Raw genomic sequence first — 11,371 nt, 5'->3', positions numbered from 1 at the left:
TGAAAGAGCAAGTGAGGTAATGAGTATTCTATACAAACCTCAGTTGCATTGATGGAAGTATAAAGATAGAAACTTGCCTTTATAGTCAAATGTTTTAATACAGATATTCTGCAAAGCAAGGGATATATATATATATATAAATTGAAATGAAATATAAATTATATTTCAATAATAAGACATTTTAATGAAAAGTTTTAAAATAGTAAAATAACCATATGCATAGTGTTAATATAAACAAAGAGCATTCTTTTTTTTTTTGAGATGAGTCTTGCTCTGTTGCCCAGGCTGGAGTGCAGTGGTGCAATCACTTCTCACTGCAGCCTCAACCGCCTGGGCTCAAGGGATCCTCCCACCTCAGCCTCCTGAGTAGCTGGGACTACCGGTGTGCGACACCATGCCTGGCTAATTTTTTGTATTTTTTGTAGAGACGAGGTTTCGCCATGTTGTCCAGGCTGGTCTCGAACTCCTGGGCTCAAATGATCCTCCCACCCTGGACTCCTAAGTTGCTGGGATTACAGGTGTGAGCCATTGTGCCTGGCCTCAAGAGCATTCTCGATGGTCAGGAGAGACAACATAAAAGAATATAACTTTGAAGACTTAGAAAGTGAGTGCTTTTCTGACATCTTCTAAATATACATCTTGAGTTTTTAATTGTATAAGTCCTAACCAATAGCCTAAGAGCTAAGTATACAGATGAATACCATATAAAGGCAATCTAAGTCTAGTTATTTTTAACTCAGTGGATTATAAAATAAACCTAAGACCTCATTAGAGGTCAAGTTTTTGCAAAGATATAAAAATTGAGCTAGAGTTGGCAGGGGCATATGTGGTAGAATTTTGAAACACTTTGTAATCCATGAGTCAGTGCCTCTGGAATGTTGGAGAAGAAAGAATGGCAGTAATCAATCCAAGAGGACCCAAAGGCATGCACTCTGTAGGCTGTTCCAAGCCTATTTTAGCAAGTGCACATGTCTCCAAAATAATAGGTACTCTCCAAGTGGCGAGATGGCATCTGGATCATACAGGGTTTTGTGGTTTTTTAAAAAGTCATTTAAAATTATTGAAATTCAACTAGACCCCCCAAAATCTTCAGAAGAAAAGAACAAATTTCAAATTTTAGAAAGCAGTTTAAGAAAAAGACATAATGGGACTGAGGTTTATCAGTATACATATTATCATGATCAATCTTTAGTATTATTATATGAAACTGATGGATGTTTCATAAAAACACATGGATTCTGGGCAGCCTTCCCTACTGAAAGGCTGAGAGGTGGACCCTGGGGCAGACAGCTGGGCTCAGAGCCCAGCAGGGTGGGGATGGATGAGGATGCGCTGACCACCCTGAAGATCCTCATCACTGGCGAGAGTGGGGCGGGCAAGTCCAGCCTGCTCTTGAGTTTCACAGATAATACTTTTGATCCAGAACTTGCAGCAACAATAGCATGATGTGACTGCAAACAGTATGATAAGAATGTATGCCAGGTGAAACACAGGGATCACTGTCATAGAAGTTGCCTCAAATTCCAGTTGTCTGGAAAGCGATGTAAACTGGACCGCCCGCCACAAAAATATACTCAGTAAAATAAAGTCTATAATATGTCAAATGTGCCAAGAGAAGATAACGGTAAACATATGTCTCTTTCCCACTGTCTAAACCAGTAATTCAATGCTCTGTTCTGTATTTGCTTCTTCCAGGCAATCCAGGAATCACATCAACCTGGCTATTCACAGATGAAGGGGTAAAGAAACTGCTGTGTAGATACACAATGGAATACTCTTCAGCCATAAAGCTTCTGGAAACCCTGTCATCCGCAGCCACATGTGGAACCCTGTGCATCCACAGATGAAGGGATCAGGAAACTCTAACATATATACTGAAGGGAATAGCCTTCAGCCACCAAAATAATAAAATTATGTAGCTTGGAGCAATACAGATGAACCTGTCCATCCACAAATGAAGAGATCAAGAAACTCTAGTATGTACACAAGGCAAAACCCTTCAGCCACCAAAATCATGACATTATGTCACTTGGAGCAACACAGTTGAACCGCCGAGGATGCCTCATCCTCCACAGGCGGATAAAGGCTGTGGCCGCCGCTGCTGCCTGGGTTGTGCCCTGACACCCCCACTGCTTCTCTATTTATACAACTTAATAGGGTTGCTGACCCAGCAATAACTGAACGGCTGATATGTACCTCACACTAAGCCAGATGCTTCATATGTATCTAATTTGAAAAATGCTGAGCTGTTACCTTCTTAACACCACGGAACTTCTACTTAAAAGTTTGTTTTTTAATCCCAGAGAGCTCCAAGCAAGTTTTAGGGGGCTCCCCAAAACCAGTGAAGACTTTAACTAAAAGTAGAATTTCAGAGTACTATAATTTGATTAGAAACCAAACCCCAAAATTAAACATGAAGATCAATGTCTGTACTGAACCGACATCTCGTGGTGGACACGAGATTTGTGTTATTGACTAGAATGTTACCGAAAATTCACAATTTCTGGCATCCATCGGTGTTCAGAAAATTGGATTAAGTACCAAATACAGCAGAGCACACCCAGCTTTGAGGCAAGGACCCCGTCAAGCAGTCAGGCAGTGCTTCTGTTAGGGTTCTGGGCACAAGTCTTCCTTGTCCCTCCCACCTTCTCCTGGCCTCCCTGTAAACCCGAACAGCCAGGTACCTCAATTTTCTTCAAGGCCAGGCTGTTCTTAACGTTGGCAAATTGGTCGAGGAAATGGGTGAGCCACTGCTTGCTCTGCACGTCATCCTCAGGGTGCTCGGTCTTCAGGCACCCTGAGGTGCCTGAAGCAGCCGCACGGCTTTGGCCTGCAGGAGTAAGTGGCCCATTCCTAGGCTGTCCCCCAAGATGTGTCCTCCGAAGAAGCCGGTCAGGTAGAGGGGATGCCCGCCCTATTTGTAGATGGGGAAGGAGATGCTGCTCAGGTCGAGCGTTTTGTCCACCTGCCAGGCGTACAGGAGCGGGTTGGGGGGCACGCAGAGCACCCTGTACCTCGCGCACACCTGCTGGTACTGGATCTGGCTTCCTTTTCCCCGCGCCACAAGCAGATCCTGCACCGCACCGTCCAGTTTGCTGACTTCTGCAAAGATGGCCGGGTCCAGCAGTGAGTCGCTGTGGAAGACCGCCAGAAGCGAGGCGCAATTGGCCTCGGTGCTCATCCTGGAAGCCGAGAAGACGTAGGAGTCGTTGTTGGTGAAATGGCTCTGCAGGAAGCACCCAGGCCTTGGCAGGTGAAAAAGCAGCCGCGGGCCAGAGCTCCCCCTACCCAACCGTTTCCTGGAGAAATTCTAGGCGAGTCTATTTGAGCTCCGCCCCAAGCTGCCGGCGGAGGCTGCATTCGGAGCACGTGGTTGGCCCCAGTCGCCTGACGAATCTGGAAGGTGTTTGTGGCCTGGTTGACCTCTCAGGGGTTCGGCAAATACAAGGATCGCTTCTTCAAGGCCATCAAATGCGTGCCTATCCTACGGGACTCGCAATTTATTGGGAGAATTTGGGGGTTTCTCCTACACACACAAATGGCACAGAAATTCCACGTGTCCTGAGAAACAGATTTTGCCTTTCCTGGTGTTCACCCTGTAGCAGTTTCAGGGAAGGCTTTTGTGAACCTGATGCACTTGACTTATTGTTTTTATTCTCTGTCCACAAATGTAACATGAACATACATTCTCCTAGTAAAAACAAGTAAATGCATAGAATGAAAAGTGGAAAAAAGAAATCAAAACCTTTCTATCCCATTCCTCTTAAAGGAAGTGTTAAAAAGTGGGTCTACATCCTCACAAACCCTTTCTATGCATATACATGCATATCAAAGATATAGCAAATATACCTTTTCCATAAATATTATTGAGCTATTTGTGCTATGCAGATTACATTTTTCATCTACAGTGGCAGAGGGTTTGAACATGTCAGTGCATATAGACTTATTTATTTATTTATTTTTGAGGCAGATTCTTGCTCTGTAGCCCAGGCTTGAGTGCAGTGGTGCAATCTTGGCTCACTGCAACCTCTACCTCCCCAGTTCAAGCAATTCTCCTGCCTCAGCTTCCCAAGTAGCTGGGATTATAGGCATGCGCCACCATGCCTGGCTAATTTTTGTATTTTTAGTAGAGATGGGGGTTTCACCATGTTGGCCAGGCTAGTCTCGAATTCCTGACCTCAAGCGATCCACCTGCCTCGGCCTCCCAAAGTGCTGGGATTACAGGCATGAGCCACACCACGCCCGGCCTTATCTTATTTTTTTGAACTGCTCTATACTTTTCCAATGTGTGGATGAAACATAATACAGCAAGAATTTTGTTGATGGACCCATAGATTGTTTAGACGTTTGCTTTTATAAACATCATTCAGTGAGTGAATGTCTTTTATTTAACCTATACTCAGGAACCATATCTGCGAGATAGTTTTTTAGAGTGGATTCACTAGGCCAAAGGATAGGTTATTTAAAATTTTTAGAACTATTGAGAAATTAAAATCCAAAAAAGTTGTATTAATTTGTACCCTCATAAGCAATATATAAATTTACCATAGCCTATCCCACAATGTCGGCAAAGCATTTGGTTTGTGCCATTGGTATCTTACTTTGGTTTAATTTTGAATTTATTGCTTAGTATCCTTATCTTTCCTTTTTGAGTGAACTATCATATCTTTTGTGTGCATAATCCATTCAATAGTTTTCCTATTGGATTGTTGGGATTTTCTTCTTTGTTTATAGGAACGATTCATATGTTAAAGAAATGACCACTTTTCTTGTGATCAGAGTTACAAGGGTCCTCCCCACCCACCTGCATTTTGCTCATTGCCATGGATTATTATCATTATTATTTTTTTGAGACTGAATCTTGCTCTGTCACCCAGGCTGGAGTGCAGTGGCACCATCTCAGCTCACTGCAAGCTCCGCCTCCCGGGTTCATGCCATTCTCCTGCCTCAGCCTCCTGAGTAGCTGGGACTACAGGCGCCCACCACCATGCCTGACTAATTTTTTCTATTTTTAGTACAGACGGGGTTTCACTGTGTTAGCCAGGATGGTCTCGATCTCCAGAACTCTTGATCTGCCAGCCTCGGCCTCCCAAAGTGCTGGGATTACAGGCGTGAGCCACAGCGCCCGTCCTTGCCATGGCTTATTTTTGTAGTTCATTAATGAATACTTTTCTTCCCTGAGATCCAAGTTTTTGTCATATTTGTGTGTGTGTGTGTGTGTGTGATTTAAAAAAACCCACATGGATTCTAATCACGAAAAATGCAGAAAATAGCGTAAGGACTATTTCCGAAGATTTTGTCTTGTTTTTTGGTGGTTCACCAGATGGATGCACAAGACTCAGTGACACGGTCCTAAGATTCATTGCAGCAAAGCATACTGAGCAAAAATAGCAGGGAATGTGCAAACAGAGGAGTCCAGGGAGGGTCCTGGGAGGCCCAGCATAGGCCTCTGATTTCCTTCCTCATTCACAGCCACACAGGAGCACTTTCTCTCTGGTAGAGCTATCTGGTATATATGAGTCTCAGAATCTGAGGGCTTTGTAGCAGGTGGGTCACAAAGGTACCTCCTGCTATACAACCAGTCATGGCAACTAACACTCCAGATCCCAGTAAAAAAACCCAAGTGTCTTGATATTTGTGCCAAGAACCCGACAAACCAGTACAGTGTGGCCCATTGCTCCAAGTATATGTAGCAAAACCATCAATCATAGCCAGGTGCATTAGCTCTCACCTGTAATACTAAAACTTCGTGAGACTGAGGCAGGAGGATCACTTGAGTTCAGGAGTTTGAGACCAGCCTGGGAGCCATAATGAGACCCTGTCTCTATGAAAACAAAATTAAAAATTAGCTGGGCATGATGTTGCATGCCTGTAGTCCTAGCTACTCAGGAGGCTGAGGTGGGGGAATTACTTGAGCCCAGGAAATCAAGGCTGCAGTGAGCTATGATCACACCACTGCACTCCAGCCTGGGTGATAGAGTGAGACTGTCCCAAAAAGAAACAAAAACTATCAGTCACTACCATAAAGAACATTTCAGGAGCCATATTCCCAGTTGCTGGCAAAGAGTCAATCATGGTGTCCTTGGAGACATGTAAGGACTAAGCATACAGACCTGTTGTGGTATTAGTTTGGTGCAAAAGTAATTGCAGTCTTTGCCATTACTTTCAATAACTCTTTCATTAGGGATATTCTGGAATGAACCAAAGGCAGCAAGCTTGCAAGATGGTATTACTCCAGAGAGTGTGCCCAGTATGCCCTACCACCCTGCCTTTCCCCATGTTTCTCCCTATGCCTACTTCCTCTCCTGTCCTTGTTTCCAGATCCCATATACCTTTCAAGCTCCCAAAACTTTGGGACAAACTCCCAAGACTCTCATGCCCAGCTGGTAGCCATCACTTGTACAGTCAGGACTGGCTACGCAATTTGTAGGATCTGGTACAAAATGAAAATACCCAGTTCCTTGTTAAAAAATTATTAAAGAACTTCGGGATAGTGACAATAAAGCATTAAACCAAGAGTAAGGCCCTCCCTCAAGCAGGTCACAGCTACACAGGTTGCAAAAGCCTGAGGCCAGCCCCGATTTTTTTCTTTCATATTCTGTCACCGAGGCTGGAGTGCAGTGGCTCCATCGCTGCTCACTGCAACCTCGACCTCCCAGGCTCCAGCAATCCTTGGGACTTGGAGAAGCTGGAATACCACCACACCTGGCTAATTTTTGTATTTTTTGTAGAGATGGGGTCTCACTATATTACCCAGGCTGGTCTCCAACTCCTAGGCTCAAGTGATCCTCCTACCTTGGCCTCCCTAAGTGCTGGGATTACAGGTGTGAGCCAATGCGACTGGCCTTGTAGTGAGTTTTCACTGGCGTATGTAAGACAGCTACAGGGAATTGGAAACTACCCCACTCATCTTCAACTCAGATCACTCCTAGCTCTACTCCATTGACAAGGTGACCGTGGAAAGTCACCTTGCCTCCAGACTCCATTTCCTCCTCAATAAAACAGGAATGATAATGATAGCATGTTTATGGGGCAATTGTGAATGTTGAAAGAGATATGTACATGAAAACGCTTTGTAAAGTAAAGCACTATGCAAATATTAGCTTTCTCTCTGGGGCTATGTCCATCTAGATAACAAACACTGGTCTATTATTTTCTCTCCCTTGGACGGTGCTGGAGGCACACTAGCAGATACTTTTCTTTGTTGTTGTGAGTTCGCTCTTGTCACCCAGGCTGGAATACAGTAGCGCAATCTCTGCTCACTGCAAACTCCACCTCCCGGGTTCAAGCAATTCTCATGCCTCAGCTTCCTGAATAGCTAGAATTACAGGTGCCAGCCACCATGCCCAGCTAATTTTTGTATTTTTAGGAGAGATGGGGTTTCACCATGTTGCCCATGCTGGTCTTGAACTCCTGAGGTCAGGTGATCCACCCACCTCAGCCTCCCAAAGTGCTGGGATTATAGGCATGAGCCGCCGCACCCGGCCAATACTTTTCTTTTTCACCCTTTCTCCCCAGACATGAATGCTTTTGTTATTATAGTAGTACAACATAACCTCATATTATGTTTCCCCAATTACAAAATGTAGTTATACTTACAGTTGTTATTATGGGGGAGACTAATTTGTGTCAGGTTGAGTAACTTCTATGGATGGCTAATCTTATGCACTTTATGTTTTATTCCAATTCAACTTCGGAGGATGTCATTTTCAAACCTTGTCCCTAAATTGTCACTTTGTCACACCATGTAATACTGTGGTCACCTCTCTACAGAATATACTTTGTGCTTGTTAATTTCTCACCTTCCTAACTGCTGCTATGTGCACATAAAGATCCTGATAAATATTTGCTAAATAAATGAATTGGCAAATGAATAAATGAAGAAAGAAAGAGAAGGTCATAGTCTGGATACACAAAAGGATTAAATGACGAAACTGGTTTATGATCACCAAACATAATTTCTTTAATGTCAGAAATAGTAGTTCTCTTAGTTGCTACCTAAAGACTTCAAACACACAGAAATGCATCCCAGATCATTGCAGCACTGGATCCAGAGAAGACGAGGTCCTGGTGGGGCAGACATGGAATAGGGTGGAGCTAGGTGAGCCACTGATTGGCCCACATGCATCACTATTCCCTGAATGGAAATAGTGCTCCAGCCTTGGGGTTCGGGGTCTGTTCCAATATATTCAAAGGGGTCATCCCCAGGCCGGATTAGGGGCTCAAGGTCACTCCAGGAAGGGCCAGCCCAGAAGTCTGTGGTCCTTCCATTTCCTGACTGACTTTCCTCTTTACAGAGCCCTCTTTCTTCTTCCTTCCACTACATAACCAACACACAATCAGGGCCACTGCTGATCCCTCCTAGACCAATTTCAATCCATGAGTCATCTCTAGGACTGACCCCATTCCCATGCAACACTCAGGAGTTGAGCTGATCCTCTTAGAAGTATAGTCCTTGATACATAGTCCTTGATTCTGAAAGGCTAGTCTAGCTTTTAGAGGTGGCCTAAAGGAAAGAAACAAATGTTTTTCATTTCCAAACTTCTAGTTCCTATATATATTTGGGCCAGGTGTGTAAGAGAGACTCACTAAATGTGTGTTGACAAGCTGAATAGAGTTTCCACTCTGATCGACTCAGAAATGAAGAGCTCACAATTCAGAATGTGTCTGTGACCCCCAGATGAGTCTCTTGGTCTGCACAGCTGGAGACTACCCAAGAAATTCCAATAAAATAAATTGCTTGCCTGAAAAATGGAAGTGTTCCATTTTTAATGTTGTAAAAGAAACAAGTAAATGCCTCAGAGCCTACAGCCTTTAGGATGGCTAAGAAACCCAATGTCATAATGACATTAAGGCTTTAAATGAGAATTGAGACGTCTCTGCAAAGTTTTTGAGTTAAAATTTTTATTGCTTGTGTTCCCGGGATCCTTAGATAACAGAGTTAAAATAATTAAAGTGTGGTTATGGCAACCCTGCCAGCTTTCATGGTTTTGGAGATTGCTATGAATTGAGTATGGTTTGAGTTTATTTCCCCCAAAAACTCATGTTGAAATTTGATCTCCAAGGTGGCAGCGTTGGGAGGGGAGTTTAGTGGGAGGTATTTGGGCCATGGGGGTGGATCCCTCATGAATGGCTTGGTGCTGTTCTCATGGTAGTGAGTGAGTTCTTGAATTAGTCTTGGATTAGGTCTCTTGGGAATGGGTTAGTTCTCAGAAGGGCGGGTTGTTATAAAGCCAGGACATTCCTCAGGCTTTGCCTTTCTTCACACGTGTCCACTTCACCTTTGACCTTTCCACATTGTTTGCTTGTTTTTTGTTTCTTTTTTTTTTCTTTTGAGACAGAGTCTTGCTCTGTCACCAGGCTGGAGTGCAGTGGCACTATCTTGGCTTATTGCCACCTCTGCCTCCTGGGCTCAAACGATTCTCCTGCCTCAGCCTCCTGAGAAGCTGGGACTGCAGGCGTATACCACCATGCCCAGCTAATTTTTTGTATATTTTTAGTAGAGATGGGGTTTCATCATGTTGGCCAGGGTAGTCTCGAACTCCTGACCTCAAATGATCTGCCCACCTTGGCCTCACAAAGTGCTGGGATTACAAGCTTGAACTGTAGCGCCCGGCCTCTCCATCATGTTTTAGCCTATCATGAGCCCCTCAGCAGAAGCCAAGCAGATGCTGGAGCTGTGCTTCTCATACTTCCTAGCCTGCAGAATCAACTAAATAAACCTCTTTTATTTATAAATTACCCAGCCTGAGTTATTCTGTTATTGCAAAAAGAAAAGGTTAAGACATAGGTGATCCTCCTTCCTTGCCTAACACAGCCATGGCTGTGTCCCAAGAAGCATCTGAAGTGGGTAGCAGCTCCAAAGCATTGGATGCTGGATAAAGTGACCAGTGTGTTGCTCCTTGTCCATCCAGTGGTCCCCACAAGTGGAGAGAGTGTCTCCCCCTCATCATTTTCCTAAGGAACAGACTTAAGTATGACCTGACAGGTGAGGAAGAAGATTTACATGCAGCAGTTCATTAAGATCAATGGCAAGGTCTGAACTGATATAACCTACCCTGCTGGATTCATGGATGTCATCAGCATTGACAAGATGAGAGAGAATTTCTGTCTGATCTATGACACCAAGAGTTGCTTTGATGTACATCTTATTACACCTGAAGTGGCCAAGTACAAGTTGTGCAAAGTGAGAAAAATCTTTGTGGGCACAAAAGGAATCCCTCATCTGGTGACTCATGATGCTCACACCATCCACTACCTTGATCCCCTCATCAAGGTGAATGACACCATTCAGATTGATTTGGAGACTGGCAAGATTACTGATTTCATCAAGTTTGACGCTGGTAAGCTATGTATGGTGACTGGAGGTGCTAACCTGGAAAGAATTGGTGTGATCACCAACAGAGAGAGGCACCCTGGATCGTTCGACGTGGTTCATGTGAAAGATGCCAATGGCAACAGCTTTGCCGCTCGACTTTCCAACATTTTTGTTATTGGCAAGGGCAACAAACCATGGATTTCTCTTCCCTGAGGAAAGGGTATCTGCCTCACCATTGCTGAAGAGAGAGACAAAAGACTGGCGGCCAAACAGAGCAGTGGGTGAAATTGTCCCTGGGTGACATGTTAGATCTTTGTACATAATTAAAAATAACATGGCATGATTAATAGCCAAAAAAAAAAGACACAGGTGATCTTCAACCTGACAGCTAAGTCCTCCTGCATCTATGTTCAGAATGCTTCAGTTATGTACTTGTTTAATTAAATAGAATAGTAAGTCAAAATGTGTTATTTGGGGGGAACTCATATTTCCTGGGAGGAGTTTTGTGAGATAAATGTTCAGCAGTTAGAGATTTTCCTTCTTGTTGCAGGGAATGGCTTTTCTCAGTTAGGCAATGATAAAACTTTCTACTATTAGGAAAGTAGAGTATAGTAACATCATGTATTTAAATGGAAAAATCAGTATAAGCTTTGGCTTTAAAAAAATGTATATTTTCTAGCTCTATCACTCTTTTATGTGGTCCCACGGCAACAGCAGCACATTTATGTGTAACCAGCTGCAGTGATTGTTAAACTCCTATCTTCCCTGTTGTTGTATGTGACCACTGGGGACAGTAAGTCTTCCTGCCTTTTGTATGGTCTCTACAATTTCTGGGACTTTTTATCAGTATTGTATTCAACATTTTTCTTATACAGATAGATAAGTATAAGTTGGTCTCTAATAGTATTGCCTACCAAAAAGAGAAGGACTCCTAGAGGACAGCTGATTCCATGTCTTGGGGCAAGAAAAATTAGGATGGTTTTTGGAACTTCATGTCTTGCCAAAAAGCAAGAATGTCTTTAAGGATGCCAGAGCAATGCTATAGGGCAAAGC

General features: G+C 43.6%; 1 pseudogene; it reads left to right on the top strand.

Annotated features, from left to right (window-relative positions):
* The first annotated feature begins 9,835 nt into the window (after nucleotides 1–9,835).
* Nucleotides 9,836–10,646, top strand: LOC450391 (small ribosomal subunit protein eS4, X isoform-like; annotated as a pseudogene).
* The last annotated feature ends 725 nt before the right edge of the window (nucleotides 10,647–11,371 follow it).

This window comes from Pan troglodytes, chromosome 8 (genome assembly GCF_028858775.2).
Source record: "Pan troglodytes isolate AG18354 chromosome 8, NHGRI_mPanTro3-v2.0_pri, whole genome shotgun sequence".
In the NCBI taxonomy this organism is placed as follows: domain Eukaryota; kingdom Metazoa; phylum Chordata; class Mammalia; order Primates; family Hominidae; genus Pan; species Pan troglodytes.
Note: the sequence above shows the minus strand (reverse complement) of the source record. Positions and strands in the feature narration are given on the sequence as shown.